Consider the following 15,379-nt stretch of genomic DNA (forward strand, 5'->3'; position numbering starts at 1 on the left):
GTCATTGTTTCAGGAAATTTTATTGAAAAGTATACGCCACGAAGTATCGATTATTTGGTTCAAAGAAAACACGTCGAAGGACTTGGCTATCAAAGCCAAACGCCAAGCCCACTAGTAAGTCAGAAGGCTGTAGGCTGTGAGTAGCCTACAGCCCAGCTTACGTCGCCATTTGTCCCCGGCAACTCGGGTAATTCAGTTCGGTTGGCAAGCCACACCTCCGAGCAGCTCGTAAAACCTCACTGTTTCCAAATCTCTGAGATTTAAAGTTTCTGAGATATCGAGTTACTCTGATTTTTGTTCCGATCATTTTCAAGGATGTCCGATCAAACCAAGGAAAACGTGACGTTGACCTATTGATGCATATTTCTTTGGTGGAATTCTATTGTAGCCTTCGATTCAAATTGTGTTCATAGTCGAAGTCCCAAAATCCCTCCATTATTTACCAAAATTGAAAGGCACGTACACACAGCCGGATGAACAAAAAGCGGGTTTTCATCGGATGCAGATTATTGTCGAATTGCAACGGCCCTGAACAACTCGGATACAGAACTGCGTGTTGCTAAGCGAACTTTCATTCATCGTCATTGATTTGGTGTAATGTGACAACCGATAAATCCGGGGGGTGAGTTTTTCAAAGCCCCTTAGGTCTCATTATACTCCGGTTTCGATTGCGTTAGATTTAGATTCACTTTTAGACAAAAATAGATGACTAGCGAATCAGATATTTCATTATCCATCAGAGCAAAATTCGTTAAAGTACATAGAAACATAGATGATGGTTATTATTGAAATGCTCAAATATGTCACGCTTTTCAGAGATAAAATTATTGATATACGTGATAAAGAGTAACAATCCGGATTGCAACGGCTGAGTGTAATGAATATAATGATTAATCAACTTGTCAAGTAGAAAAAACTCGATAGATCCAATAGGAGCACAATTGGAAAATATTTACTATCGATTTTTAAGATTTTCAGTAAACAGTAGTGTTAAATGGCGGATTAAAAGCTTTCCAGTTCATTCCTTGATATTCCAAAAATGTTGGTTGGTGATAAACTTTTTCCTGACCTTTCGATGAGTTCAAAAATATCTTCAAAAATATTTTTTGTTTTATTTATTTTCTATTATATTATACAGGGTGTCCTCGAATTGCGTGGCCAAAATGAAGCCGCAGATTATTTAAGTAAAAATAAGTCTATTTAACTAAATTTGCCTCAGTCCAAAAATTGATAATCACGGAGTTACAGGGTGTTAAAGTTGAAAAAATAAATCGCATTTTCTTTAATATCTTTCGATTCTTTTGAGCTAATTTCACGAAATTTCGTATCTGAGGGTGTTTTAGAATGCCAAATTCAAATTTATTAACCATTTAGTTGTATTTTCTAGAGGGCACCACAAGCGACCTTTAGGACACATTTAAACCTCTGTAACTTTTTTGTGCCATAGTGTATGTCATTTTGGCATTGAAAAATCTTTTTTCCTACCTTTTATACTTTGAAAAGGTATACTTTATTGAAGTCGCTAGAAGCAACGGTTTCTGAGAAAAACGCATGTAAAGCTGATGATGCATGTAAATTAACTTAAAATTATTTCCCGTTAAAAAAAAAGTGTTCAAGTTTTTTAAAAACAATTATTACTAAAGATAAAATATAAATAATAATTAACAAAGAAACTACAACAAAGAGAAATAAAATTAACTAATTAATTAAATTAACTTATGTAAGTCTTTGATTTAATTTTTTTTTCATTTAATTTGCTATCACAGTAAAAGTTCAAAATGTTCACCATTTTATATATATTTTTTATTTTTGAATAAATTCAAGTGTCAAAATGTCAATTAAAAAACATAGTCAACTAAGATATTTACTTAAAAGTGATAACGCAGATGTGCGGCGCATTAGAATTATGCATTTTTCTCAGAAACCGTTGCTTCTAGCGACTTCAATAAAGTATACCTTTTCTAAGTATAAAAGGTAGGAAAAAAAGATTTTTCAATGCCAAAATGACATACACTATGGCACAAAAAAGTTATAGAGGTTTAAATGTGTCCTAAAGATCGCTTGTGGTGCCCTCTAGAAAATACAACTAAATGGTTAATAAATTTGAATTTGGCATTCTAAGACACCCCCAGATACGAAATTTCGTGAAATTAGCTCAAAAGAATCGAAAGATATTAAAGAAAATGCGATTTATTTTTTCAACTTTAACACCCTGTAACTCCGTGATTGTCAATTTTTGGACTGAGGCAAATTTAGTTAAATCGACTTATTTTTACTTAAATAATCTGCGGCATCATTTTGGCCACGCAATTCGAGGACACCCTGTATATTAGCATGTTCCAGGAACTCTCATTGATCACCTGGTTTTGCTTGCAAACGACTGACAAAGAGCTCATTCCACACTCAAGCCCAAACTTTTGTAATTTAATATAATTCAAAGAGGTTTTTACCGCGTTTGTGAGAAAAATTTTGAATAATCTGCAGAACTGCTGACGCTAATATTCACACAAAGTAATGAAATACGGTTCTTTCTGGTCTTGCAGACAAAATATTTTCTGAGCGCTCATGCGTCTGATCATATTGATGAATTGTGGTAATTATCGCAATACTTAAATTTGTGCCTTGCCTTTCCTATATGTATTTGCCTCTAGAATTTTGAGCTAAAAATTAAGTCAATGGATGAATATAATAGCTCTCTTTGACTTATATTTTAAATCAATAATTTAATATGTTCATTAAAACATTTGAATTGCCTCTGCTTTTTGTTCAAAAGTATTTTTCCACACGGACTCGCTGCCTCCCAAAAATACTTTTGGTTATTGACGTCATATCATTTTCTATGAACGCTTTATATTAATACCTGGACACCTGGACTATCTAATGGCATAAAATCATTATTACATTCGGGCAACTGCACAATATTTGGAAAGTATTCTGACTCAAAAATTAAAGGTAATAATAACATATCGTTAGTTTGGTTTCGGGCTACTCAAATAACCACATACATATATCTACGTGCAATCGATCATGCAGCTTTGTGACAAAAAACGATAATTTGCAATTCAGCAGCAGCAACTACATATTTCCTCTATCTTGCACATGCAATAACGCTTTCAGCTCCTGCAAGTATCCACTTACTTCACTGAATATAATTCCCTATAAGTAATTATTAAATTTACCAGAAATTATAGTAATTTGTGAAATGGGAACTCTCTCACTCTGTATACTTTTAAATCTCGGGAGATAAATCCCGATTCTAAGACAATAAGAACAAGAACCGGTTTCCCGGGGCCACTGGAGTTACTCGTATCGAATGTGTAAGCGGGCCCTGGTACCACTTCTTGGCTGTTTTATTGCCTAAAGACGTACCGAAGATGTGGTACCGTGCGCCGGTGTTGCCGATGATGTTGAGAGATACAGAGCGGACCAATACGAATTTCCGAAAAAGTCGGTCGTAGTAGTGATGAAATTCTCAAATATAAATATCATAAATATCTGACCATTCCTATCAGTACAGATTTACAATTTTCTTTGTGCACACATTTGAATAAAACGACTGAGACGCACCAAAGTTAAATGAGTGGGAATTCCCAAAAGAAGTTTTTTTCTCGTTATATTTCGCAATCGAAATGACACTTTTACCACACTATTATGACCTGAAAACAGTATCGAAATGAAGATATTTCGAGAGAAAGAGATTTTAGTCACGAAAAATGAGTGTCACAAAGACCTATCACCGAATTCTACAAACTCTTCTCCGAATGTAACTTGTGCATACAAAAATTTTTGATAATGTTAGACCCATACACATGGTGCAATCTGAAAATTTTTTTCATCCGAAATTGATTTCATGCATATTGTTCTAAAATAAATTGATCATTTTTAATTTTCAAATTCTTTATATTATTTACATATGATGAATTTTAATACGCAAATGAATTCAAAAAATAATATTTTTCATCAATAATTCTTGGTGTAGACATATGTATATTAAATTAACTAAATTTCGTGCCAGCAACCGGGCGTTGAACTGGATTTGACAGCAAGAGGCTGCAGGGAAAGAAATTATTTCAGATTTTTAAGGAAATTAGGAGGATTGAAATGAAATGAAATATAAAGAAATATTAGATACGAAAGAAGAAATGTTAGATTTGCTGCTAAGTTAGGACTTTGTACCTACTGGCAAGATTTATTCGATATAACATGATTTTGCTGTAGTATACATATATGAAAAAAAAATTTTTAAATATGGATCTAGAAAGCTTTCTCTACATCTATGCTTCCAGTTGTCTTCATAAACAAGCTAAATCCAAAGAAGAAAAATAATCGTTAAACCTATAGACTAAAAAATGGTAAAATTTCGATTTGAATGTATAGTGACAAAATTTCAAACCTGAAAGTGTACGCAATGCAAAAAAATCGTACGGGTGATCGTTCAATACATTTCGTTTCTCGGTTTGAATAGATAAATTGTGTTTGTTTCTCGAATAAAAAATCAAAATTCTATTCATTAAGAGAGCAGACAGCATCATGTTTATTATACCCTAAAATCCCTGAGGTGATGAATCTCCATCGACGTGAACACTGTTCGCTCTCCAATATGATCGAGCATATTTTCGTCCATTTGTACCTTTGTTCATTTACTCATTTCCATATCCATGACTCATGACTCATGCGGCTTTGTCATCGAAAATTACAGAGGAATGCTATCGAGGAAAACGAATTTATCGGAGCAATAATTTAGCTTTCCAATTTGAAAACTGCCAACCAGGCACGATGTTGCCCTGTCAGGTGATCATAATAGCTTTCCTGAATGACTCAGGCTAATTTTTTCTATTTGCATCGCGTAATATTAATCATCGACTTTGCGATTATTATTTGTTGTCGTGCTTTTGTTCACCTTGAATTGCTGTTCGTTCCGAATTATTTATCGATTTCGCTGCGGTTAAACTTACTGTATCGATACAGTCGTATTTGATTGGATTTGCATTTAAGGGGACGTAGAAAATAGTAAAAAGTTTCTTGAAAATTTCCAAATAAGTATTCGAATAGCAAAAATGGCAAAATGTCCCAACCTTACGACAACCCTAGGGATATTGGAGGCAGCGTTTTGATTATGCAAGAAGAGTCACGTTTCCCGCAAGTGTCACCAAATCAAACGCAACCCGAATAGAAAATGCCTTCAAAGCTCGTATACATCAACCTGACTCGAAATATTCTACTGGAAACGAGCTTATTTTGAGGTATTCACAAACTCAGTGGTGTATCCTTGAATTTGTTACAAATTATGCAAAATTATTACCAATAGATTGCAATATTGCTGTATAGAGTTAATGTCCATACCTTTCTATACGCCATTTAAATTCTTATGATTTGGTTTGATCGAAGTGATCACTGCAGTAGGCACGCCCCTGAGATAATTCTTATTCCTGGCAAAACCGTCTTTTATATGCAGTATACAGCAGGAAAGGACGCCTAAAATGATCTGTCAATCTCAACGTAAAGGCAATAAAAATATGACAGCAGCGGAATTCGATATAACTCTGCGACGTCTCTTTGTAGCAAATACGTACGTACACCCCTTGAGATGACACTGTAATCTATTTTTTTCCAATGATAATTCAAGAAAGGGAGAGGATTCTTTCGCAATACTTGCAAGTATTGCGAAATTCCAACCTGCTAATCATCCTACAAAGGAAGGCGATTTGTTTTTTAATATAATTGTAAATAATAGTATATTATACATCAAGGTTATGAAATACATTGTTATGACACGAATCTCAAAGCGCCTACCGTTGAGGGTTTTAAGACGTGAAGGTCCGAAGTATTTCACAATGGCGGTGTATATGCGATTCTATCCGAATTTTTCAGTCTGTAAGTGTTGCTTGATTTAAACCCTTGAAGACAATGTGAAAACAAGCGGTGTAGGAATGGAAAAGAGGTTCAACTGACCAAACAACATTTTGCTTCTATTTTAGAAGATGCAATAAAGCACTTAATGGAATCCACAATGAAGAGTGGTTTCAAGGCTTCAGGCCGGTTTTCCTGAAACCCAAAGTCCAAAGATTTTTAAAAATGTTTGGGAAAAGACAAACAGAAGCAACCACAGGCCATGATGAATTAGTTTATTCCGAGTTTACTTTGAAATTTGTTTATTTTTGTGACACTGTGGGAGAAACTAAGATTTAAGTATTAGTTTAGTATAGCGACGAACAAGAAGTTATTGAACATTTTCTAATACTCATAAAATTTTATACCAAATTCGCAACAACGAACTACAATAAACAATTCGAACAAGATTGTCAAAATATGTCTACAAGTCATGTGGATTCACCGATTATCCGGTGAAAGAGATCGAAGACATGTCTGTAGTAAATTAGGGATTAAAATTTTCTCATTCAACAAGGAAAAAGAAAGGCAGGAAAGGGGACAAAAAAGAAAGGAAAGAAAAATAATAACCAAGAGCTCTGAAATCAATTGAAGATAACAATATTGATAGCAGCCCACTTTTCAGCGTATTATCAGATCTAAATCTGATCCATTCCGCCTTATTTGTAACAAAAGTGCTTTCTTTCCTATATACCAATAACTTTTAAGTGTTGAATTTCATTATTAAATGGCAAACCGGTTCAATGGTATAAAAGACTGCAAAAGAGTAACGCGTTTCATGAATATTATTAATGTAAAATTTGCACAAGCTTAGGATTATAAAATAGACACACGAATTTGTGCGTTATAAGATAAATTATTTTCTAACATTTTTATACTTTTGTTTTTGAAATTTTAGGCACCCACATACTGCATGTAATCGTATGTCAATAACGAGAAATTTCGACAAAAGAGGATAATAACCCCAACCAAAGTTGTAAAGTACATCATTATGACCCGAACGTCAAGTTTAAGTCCCGAACCGTGCAGCCCTGAGGGATCTAACACGCGAGGGTCATAAGTACTTCACAATCGTGGTGTATTTTTATTTGTTAAAATTGCAATAAACTTACTTAAATTAAGTATGAATTAAATGCGAAACATAAAAGCCAACTCATCTTGAATCATAAAATTAACGATAAAATTTCATTTGACACTTGTTTTCATGATAACTACACTTAACAAAAAGTCGCATATTATTACCTTTAAAGAATTATTACTTTAATTCAATAACCTGTAATTTATTTAAATATCCATGTTTTACTGCATTGATATTGAGTATCTTTAAATCGACGTTAGCATTGCGTGGCATCAGTGTATTCATTGCTTTGTAACCATGTAACCAGTATTCATCAATTTTGATTAAACTTTTATATAAAATTGATGTAATTAGATTTACTATCTTTGACGAATTTTACTCATTGGCTTAAATAATATAATGTATTCATCCAATGCATTCTCTGGATTAAATTACTGAACACTATTCCCTAATCTAAGGCATTTTCTGTACACTATTATCTTAATATATTTTTTACATTAGATCACTGTGATCACTGAATTATAGGTCAATTTATGGTTAAATTTGGGTTTATTTATAGAGAACATTATGTCCTTTTAAGACATAGTCCTGCATAGTTAGAGACTTGTTGGTATTCCGTTTTTTTATGTATGCCGAAGGTTTTACTCTTTGTTAAACTATTCAGACGATCTGGCTCAGAAAAAAAAACACGAGTGGTATTTCCTCCCAAATTGCATTCTATGCATTCAATACACTTGTTATATTGCACTAAATTCCGTAATGGAGATTTGCAGATCCACAAGATTAATTTTCCATTGCGGTCTAGTTTGTATCGTGAATGCGGTACTCGTATTTCTAAAAAATGCAAGGACGTGAACAATTCAGCGATATAAAGAATTTTAGTACATTGTTTTTAAGTTTTTGTGTAATAAATTAAAAAGTTTATTACACAGAAATTAAAATGCCTGTAAGGTAACAGATCCTCCACTTGGACCGGTCACTAGTTGAGACTTTTAACTACATATTCGTATGATGATACACTTTTTTATCACCTATTAATAGTATAAAAAGAAGCAAGTATGGTGGAATCAGAGTTATGCTCTTCAGTTATGCAGAAGATTGTTTAAGAGTACTTGATGTTTAACGTCGTATCTACTAACACCACTACATAAATTGAGAGATAACATGTTTATAAGATCGATGACGGAAGATCTTATATACACTTGTTATAAATATTCTAGTAATCGTTACTATCGGCCTTATTAAAAGGTTATGAAAACAAATATGCAAACTTGTTATAAACTTGTAGTTTCCAGTGATGGTATAAAGCTACTTTAAATTTTTATTGTTAAATTCCCATTATAAAACCGTAAAGTAAATAGAAGTCTTCATGTCTCCTTTGGGTGAATCTCTTAAAGCGTTACAAGAGGATGTCTCGAGAATTGTTTGACTGTTTAAAATGATATTTTAAGATATTACTATGCTACAAGAAGGACACATTTTGGCGTCTTAATTAAAATTTGATGGCACACAATTTCATAAGGGATGGGGGTAACATAGATATGACAAACGGAATAATAGAATTTTTTAGGCAAAAATCCAGTTGACAAGAAGTTATCTGCTATCGATAGTTGTAGATCTCTAACGACAACCATCAATGCAACTGCAATGCGACTGCACGGTGCTAAATACGCGTTCTACACAATTCGCAACTAAAAAGCAACTTGCTGCCGCCATCGTCAGTTGCGGTTGCGTTTTACCCTTGCCAGGAACGGCCCTATGGCAAACGAAACTGCCAAATATTTTAATTTTGTGGCCCTTATTGCAGCGTACACATGTTTATATGATGTTACAAAGGCATCTTATACGCGTATCAACATCAGAGAAAAAGCATGGGGAGAAATTGCGCAGATCATGTGCGAATCTGGTAAGTTTTTCTATCATAAACCGAGACTAGTATATTTAACGAAATCCAGGATATTTTCATAGAAATTAAGAGGCAGATCTATTTTTTGATTAAATAAATTGGTTATATAATATTATTCCATTATTGACACGGTATAACCACAGCTGTGATGGAATAATCACAATATTTCTCTTTGATATGCCTCGAGATAATTCCAACTAATTTGGGGCTGTGCCGTGTCAATAATTGGAACAACTACTTGATCTTGCTTTGCATCTATTAAATTCCATGGGTTGGATATATCTACCTTATTGCTTTATTCGAATGAAATGTGTGAGCGAAACGCATGCTGGATTTACTACGGGATTGAAATTGGTTCAACATTTTTTCGCTCTCTTGAAAATCTGTAGTTACGAGATCTTCTTAAATAGTTTTTACTTACAGGTTTCAAAATACTAAAAAGTTAATGGTTTCGGTACTGATAACTACAATTATCCTAATTGAAATTGTAATAACTGAATAAATAAATTTAACTAATGTTTCAGTGCAAACGTGTAAACAGCGCTGGAAAAATATAAGAACTGTATTCCTACATCTTCAAAAAAAACGTCGAGTTGCTCAACTGCCATCATCAAGAAAAAATACTACTTAGAAGAGGCTCTACAGTTTCTAATTCCATTTCTTAAGACTAGTAGAGAGCAGAAAGATAATTTAAATCGAGACTGAACTAAACCAAAGCAATGTCGATAGCTACGAAGATACTGCAGGGAATGAAGAGCAAGAAAGCCAGGAAGTTGATCGGGAAATGGAAGTTGCTAAAACCGAACCGCAGTTACATGAAACTGAACACGTTGGTGTACCAAAAACTTCTCAACCAATTCAAAAAATGGATAATCGTTCCATCGGTATGAAAAGAAAAAATACAGGCACGGATGCAGAGAAATCCTTGATGGAGGAATGCTTTGAGGCGAAACAAGCACGTTATGATAAGGCAAGTGAAAGTGCAGATGAGAAATTCTTGCTCTGCCTATTGCTTGATATGAGCTTAATGAATACTCATCAAAAGAGAAGATTCAAATGGGAAATTTTGGAGCTTATTGACAAAATATTACAAGAAGATAATAGTAGTGATTCAGGAAATTGTTTTGGCCCTTCTAGTGTTAGCAGTTCATCGTGAAGCGACACTTATTCTAGACCAGTAAAGTTCGAAGCAGACACCTAGCGCTGAGAAAAAAATACGTTTGAAAGGTCGACTCATAAAAGTAAATAAGTTACCTCACTTTTAATTAAACAAGATATATTTGAACTGCTGTTTTTTTTTAGTTACCAGTAGGCTATTCAGTTACCATCTCAAACTCAGACACTCAATCATAAAGTAACCAATCATAGTGTTAAATCATTAATGGGGCTAATCGAGAACCTGCGACTTCACTGATTACGTGCTACTACCAAAGCCAATAGTTCTTGTGGTTGTAAATCTGCTAAGACAGTTAACGTCAACGTTAATTTTAGATTATTTAAGTGGTTTCTATCAAATTTAAATTAAAAAACTAAGTTTTTTAGTGAGGCTGAGAATGTTCAACCCTTTAATTTTTAACCCTCCGAGGGCACAAAATGGTTCTATCAGCCCCTTGTGATAGGTTAAAATGTTTCGCAAATGTTTCTGGTCGCGTTTGACATATGACGAATTCAGGCATCCTCACCAGTGTGTATTTAGCGCCGCACCACTTAAACAGACACAAATAGCTCTCGTCGGCCAAATTGCCACATTGATGCGGGTGCCCGAATTCGCCATCCGTCAACCGACACCGCATGCGAACGGACTACGATTGTTGTCAGAGATTTGTTAAATATACACACATACGAAAGCGTGTCAAAATTGCATTGATTGTGGACTATTCACTTTTCGTGTCGTCGAATACCTGTATCAGGCCACGCCCATTCCCTTATTACACGGAGAGAAATCGCCTATTTTCGTGAGCAAGGCTACACATGAGTATGTACGTGGAGAAACAGTACCATTTCAATATTTTGCATAGTATTTTAACTCTGTAATCGGATATCTGGTTTGAAACTTTTAATATACTGAATGTTTCGAATTGTGTTGATCGGTTCAGGGTAAATACAAACAGTAAGAACCTAAATATGCAATTAAAACCTTAATTTGAATGTTATCGTTAAAACGGTACGTTAGGTCTGATTAGTTTACTTGTAAAAGGTAAAGTCATGTTTGTCATGCTGTTAAAAAGCCAACAAATTTAGTTTACACCTGAGATTAAACATTGTCCCCAATATCTATTCTAGTGACAACTTGCACAAAAATCAAATAATATTAATATTTTTTATAATATCCTAGTGAATATATCCAGCAAAAATAGAGCCGCCAATATGACTTTTTAAAAAATACTCAAGTATTATTAAAACTAGAACCAGATCTTAACCTGTATTAGCTTGACCCTGTTCTTCAATTCGCAAAAAACAACAAATTGGGGCCGAACGAACTTCAACCGACCTTCGGTATTCAAAGTTCGATGCTTGATCAGCACTAGTTCGCTTTGTGAATACACATCTTTACCAAACTCGGAGTGAATAACATTGAGGGTGAATTGAACACAAAATTTTCATTCAATTCCTTTTCGTTTGATCGTCGTCCTTGAACAAATTCAAATTCGTTGATCGGAGTTCGATGATTGTGCAGATTCGTTCGCTCAGTGTTGTTGGAGGGAGGAAACATGTATAGAAATTTGGAAAATTTGATTGATTTTGAATTTCAGTGAAATCTTTTCATTGATAGCACGATAACCTGCAGATAATGTTTATTCAAATATAAAATTAACTTTATAACATTTAAATCGAAAAACATAATGCAGAAATGCATACAGTTCGTGCCTGTCTAATGCATAATACTTGAGTCCTATTAAGATTTTTCCTCCTTCATCGAGGGTTTTTTTCCGAATACTGATCGATAATTGCAGGCGAGCACGATATGTTTATGGGGCCGGTGTTTAATTTTATGCAATCCGTAAACAAAAACGTGTTGTTCGAGCGAAATGTCAGGGCGAGCTCATGCAAATTTATTTCTTGCAGCTTTCTTTCGCTCGTGACTGCACTTTTTCGCATTCGGATATCGATAGGTTGTGCATTCCTAATTAGGGATTTTTCTATCGATCTGGCGCCTGTATCACCCACCGGCATTGCCACGTTTATCCATCACCAAATTTGTGTAGCTTCAACAAGCTAAAGTGCGATGTGAAAGTGTTATTGACTAAGTACCTTCTGAGGCTGTGAAAATATCGATAAATAATGGTGTTATATTCTATGAGGCAATAATGGATGAATTCAGTGCATATGGGATTGGCAACAGCGCGTGGTTAAAGTGGTATCAGATTGGAAGTAATTGGCATGATTATAGGGAAAGGTCGGTGCACGATAACTTTGTATCGTTGCACTGCTATCGGTAAACCTGATCGTTTACCCAGATACAACTTAAACGGATAGACCAAGTTTAAATCTCTCTGTAGGTCAGGAGAAACTAGATTAGGATTAGCATGCGAATGGCTTCCCTAAAACTGCATTCGGTTAGTTCAGTTTCATGTTCATGCATTTCTGCTGAAAAATGAAGACAAAATTACATTCTCGGTTTAAAATAACATCAAAAAACGACCAAATCCCTAGGTGACAAGGAAGCATCCAGAAATACTCTTCCCATCAAGTTCAGTGACAAGGTTAATAAGCCACCTTCCGTGCGACCGGTTTTTTAAACACGCCCAATGAGTGATTGATGATGTTTTCTTTTTGAGGTGAAGAGAAAGATTTTTAAGGAAAAAGGAACAAACCCTAATCCACCCCAATCTTAATCGTTACACGAAAGCAAACTCGTAATAATTTAGGTCCAAACATCGTATTTAACACCTTTTAAACTTTTATGATCGACCAAAATTTGTTTTCCTTTCAGCCTCGAAATAGAAACGTACTAAAATTATACTTCGCTTTGGTTTACTTATTTTAAGCCAGTGGCGGATCGATTCAAATCGAAATCAGTGGTGTGCCAAAATTTCAATAAATCAAATTTTCTTTTGCATTTCTGTATAGATATCCTTTTAAGGCGCGTAATTGCCCCAGTTTCTTAATGACGCACCCTTCTCTCTTTCCATGCTTAAACTTGTCGTTCTCAAATTTCATCCTAAAATTTAGGACGTTGACTGATACCATTAAAACTTGAGAAATTCGCTAATGAACCCCGACAAAAACTTTGCTTTTCAGCAAAATAAATTAAAAATGTTCCCTCGAAAACGGCTCTCTTTCATTAATAATAAAAAATCCTTATCTATAGAAAAAAAAAAGAAAAAAGCAAAGAATCCATTACCTCCTGCTGCATTTCCCCCCCGAAACCGCCTCTCAGTGAAGTTTGTTTTTCCATTTCCTCGCGATGTTTGTGTACCTTGGGCCCGAATCACAAGCGGACTTATCTCTAAAAACACGGGACCTCGTTTTAAACATCCTTTGTTCGAATAATCAAAGGAGAGTCTTTGTTAGCAGCCATGCAACCCTTTTTAAAGCCTCGTTTACATAACGCATTTGAGTGGCCATTAAGCTTAGGTTAATGCAGCTGAGCAAGCTACTTATACACTATGGGAGAAATATATAGTCAAATCAGCAATGGTAACAATGGGGCAGCTGAAAATGAGCTACTACTTGATTATTTTCAAAATATGATAAAATTGACATACGCAACTTCAAAAACAAGCCACTGAAAATTTTTCTAAGTACATTAAGTTAATTCAGGTTACTATTGGTTCCTCTGGATGAAATTACGATATTTAATCTCATTTAAGAAAATCGAATTTTAGGCCTTTGAATAGAGTCATACAAATTTTAAGTTCGCTTGCAAAAATGTACGATATCTACAACTGAATACTACTACACCGATAAATTCCTTCTTAAGAGTAGTTCATATTATAAACGTAAAGAAAATTCTAATTTTAAGTGTCTGAGTAGGGACATCAAAATATTAAACTTTATCTACATAAAATCTACAATATCTCCAAAACCAGTAAAGCTCAATACAGGATCAAGAGTAACTGGAACCAGTGTGTATGTGGACAAATAGAATTTTGGAAATCAAAATCCTATGTCCTTTACGATGATTCATTTTATTGTGTGTTAATAATCTTCATTGACAATACGTTTCTTAAATATGCTATTCCATTATGCTGCACTTAAAGACATAAATCGCTATTTGTGAAGTGTAATTCATTGTTTTAGAAATGTACGAACTTTCCGGTTAAAGTAAAATGTAATACCTTATGATAAGCTTTGGCGTTTTTTGACAATTATTGCAATGCTGTTAAGAATTTGAATGAAACAAATTCTATTTATTTAAATCACGGACGGTTAAATATTGACCGTGTGAAAAGTGTTTGTTTGAAAATTTAAGCTTTAAAATTAATTCACAATTTCACAGTAATTTTAATCGAAAAGTCCATATTCACTAACATGTTTCGTTTGCGCTTAATTAATTTTTACGATGCTCAAGTCCGACAGCAAGCCAGCCCATATAAGAACTGTTAATCTTTTTGGTGCATTGTCTTCAGTCTTATTCTGAATGTAAATCAACGAAGACGCAGTACCGGACTTTACAACCCACACCTCAATTATGCATTAATATTTTCCTGATTAGAAATTTTCAAGCTAGAAATTTTTTTCAGGCTACAAATTTCTTTAGAACTGGACTGTTTAGTATATGGATACATTGTTTGAAAGTCCCATTTCTTCGGATATTTCGAATTTCTAAAATATTTTAAAACCACTTAAAGAAATCTGAATATAAAATGTTTCTTTTAGTTCTATGCAGCTTCCAAAGAAGTTTTAAGTTGAACAAAGCTAATTAAAGCTAGTTTTCATAATTTCTAGGAAGTTTCTAATTAGAAACTTTCAGTCTAGGAACCTCTTAGAAACACCCATAGATTTAGAATGTTCAACAGATTAGTATTTAAGAGTCGTTTTTCCACTGATGATGCAGTTTTGATGATGCAAATTTGAATATGATTCATCGTTTAGACTCAGGTTAGTTAAAGCCTCTTTCGAAAAATTCGGGTTGATACTCTAAAACCATCAAAGACAAGTTTCCTAATTAGAAACTTATTCCAATCTAGAAGTTCTTAAAATTCTCGAAAGGGATTTCCCTCACGAATCCCTTAGAAACCCCCAAGATTATAAACTTTCAGTGGTTTTCGACGTATCTTAGAATCTTATTTTAGCAAACTGCGACGTTACCAATGTTTGAGTCCGTCTCTGTTGTGATCGTAATAATTAGTAGGCCATAAAAATTTCGTATACACAGAGAGCTTTATTATGCATGTATCCCGTGTTGCATACTAATCAGAGGTCCTCATCTTTGTTTCAAGAAAAGATGTTTTTCTTATGGAAATTCGTGTCGGGTCAAAATTAATTATCCGTATGAATTTAGAGTGCCTGCCTCGTTTTGTGTGCAGTTTCAACAGTGAGCGAAGTGAGGTATACTCATG

The 15,379-nt window shown here is 34.3% G+C and overlaps 1 protein-coding gene and 1 pseudogene across 1 annotated transcript in view; both read left to right on the forward strand.

Moving 5' to 3' along the window:
* The window catches only part of LOC136413265 (general transcription factor 3C polypeptide 3), a 132,894-nt gene that overhangs the window by 86,363 nt on the left and 31,152 nt on the right, over positions 1-15,379 (forward strand). The gene's annotated exons all lie outside the window — the stretch shown is intronic.
* On the forward strand, positions 8,726-10,029 carry LOC136410375 (uncharacterized; annotated as a pseudogene).

This window comes from Euwallacea similis, chromosome 1, assembly GCF_039881205.1.
Source record: "Euwallacea similis isolate ESF13 chromosome 1, ESF131.1, whole genome shotgun sequence".
Classification (NCBI taxonomy): Eukaryota; Metazoa; Arthropoda; class Insecta; order Coleoptera; family Curculionidae; genus Euwallacea; species Euwallacea similis.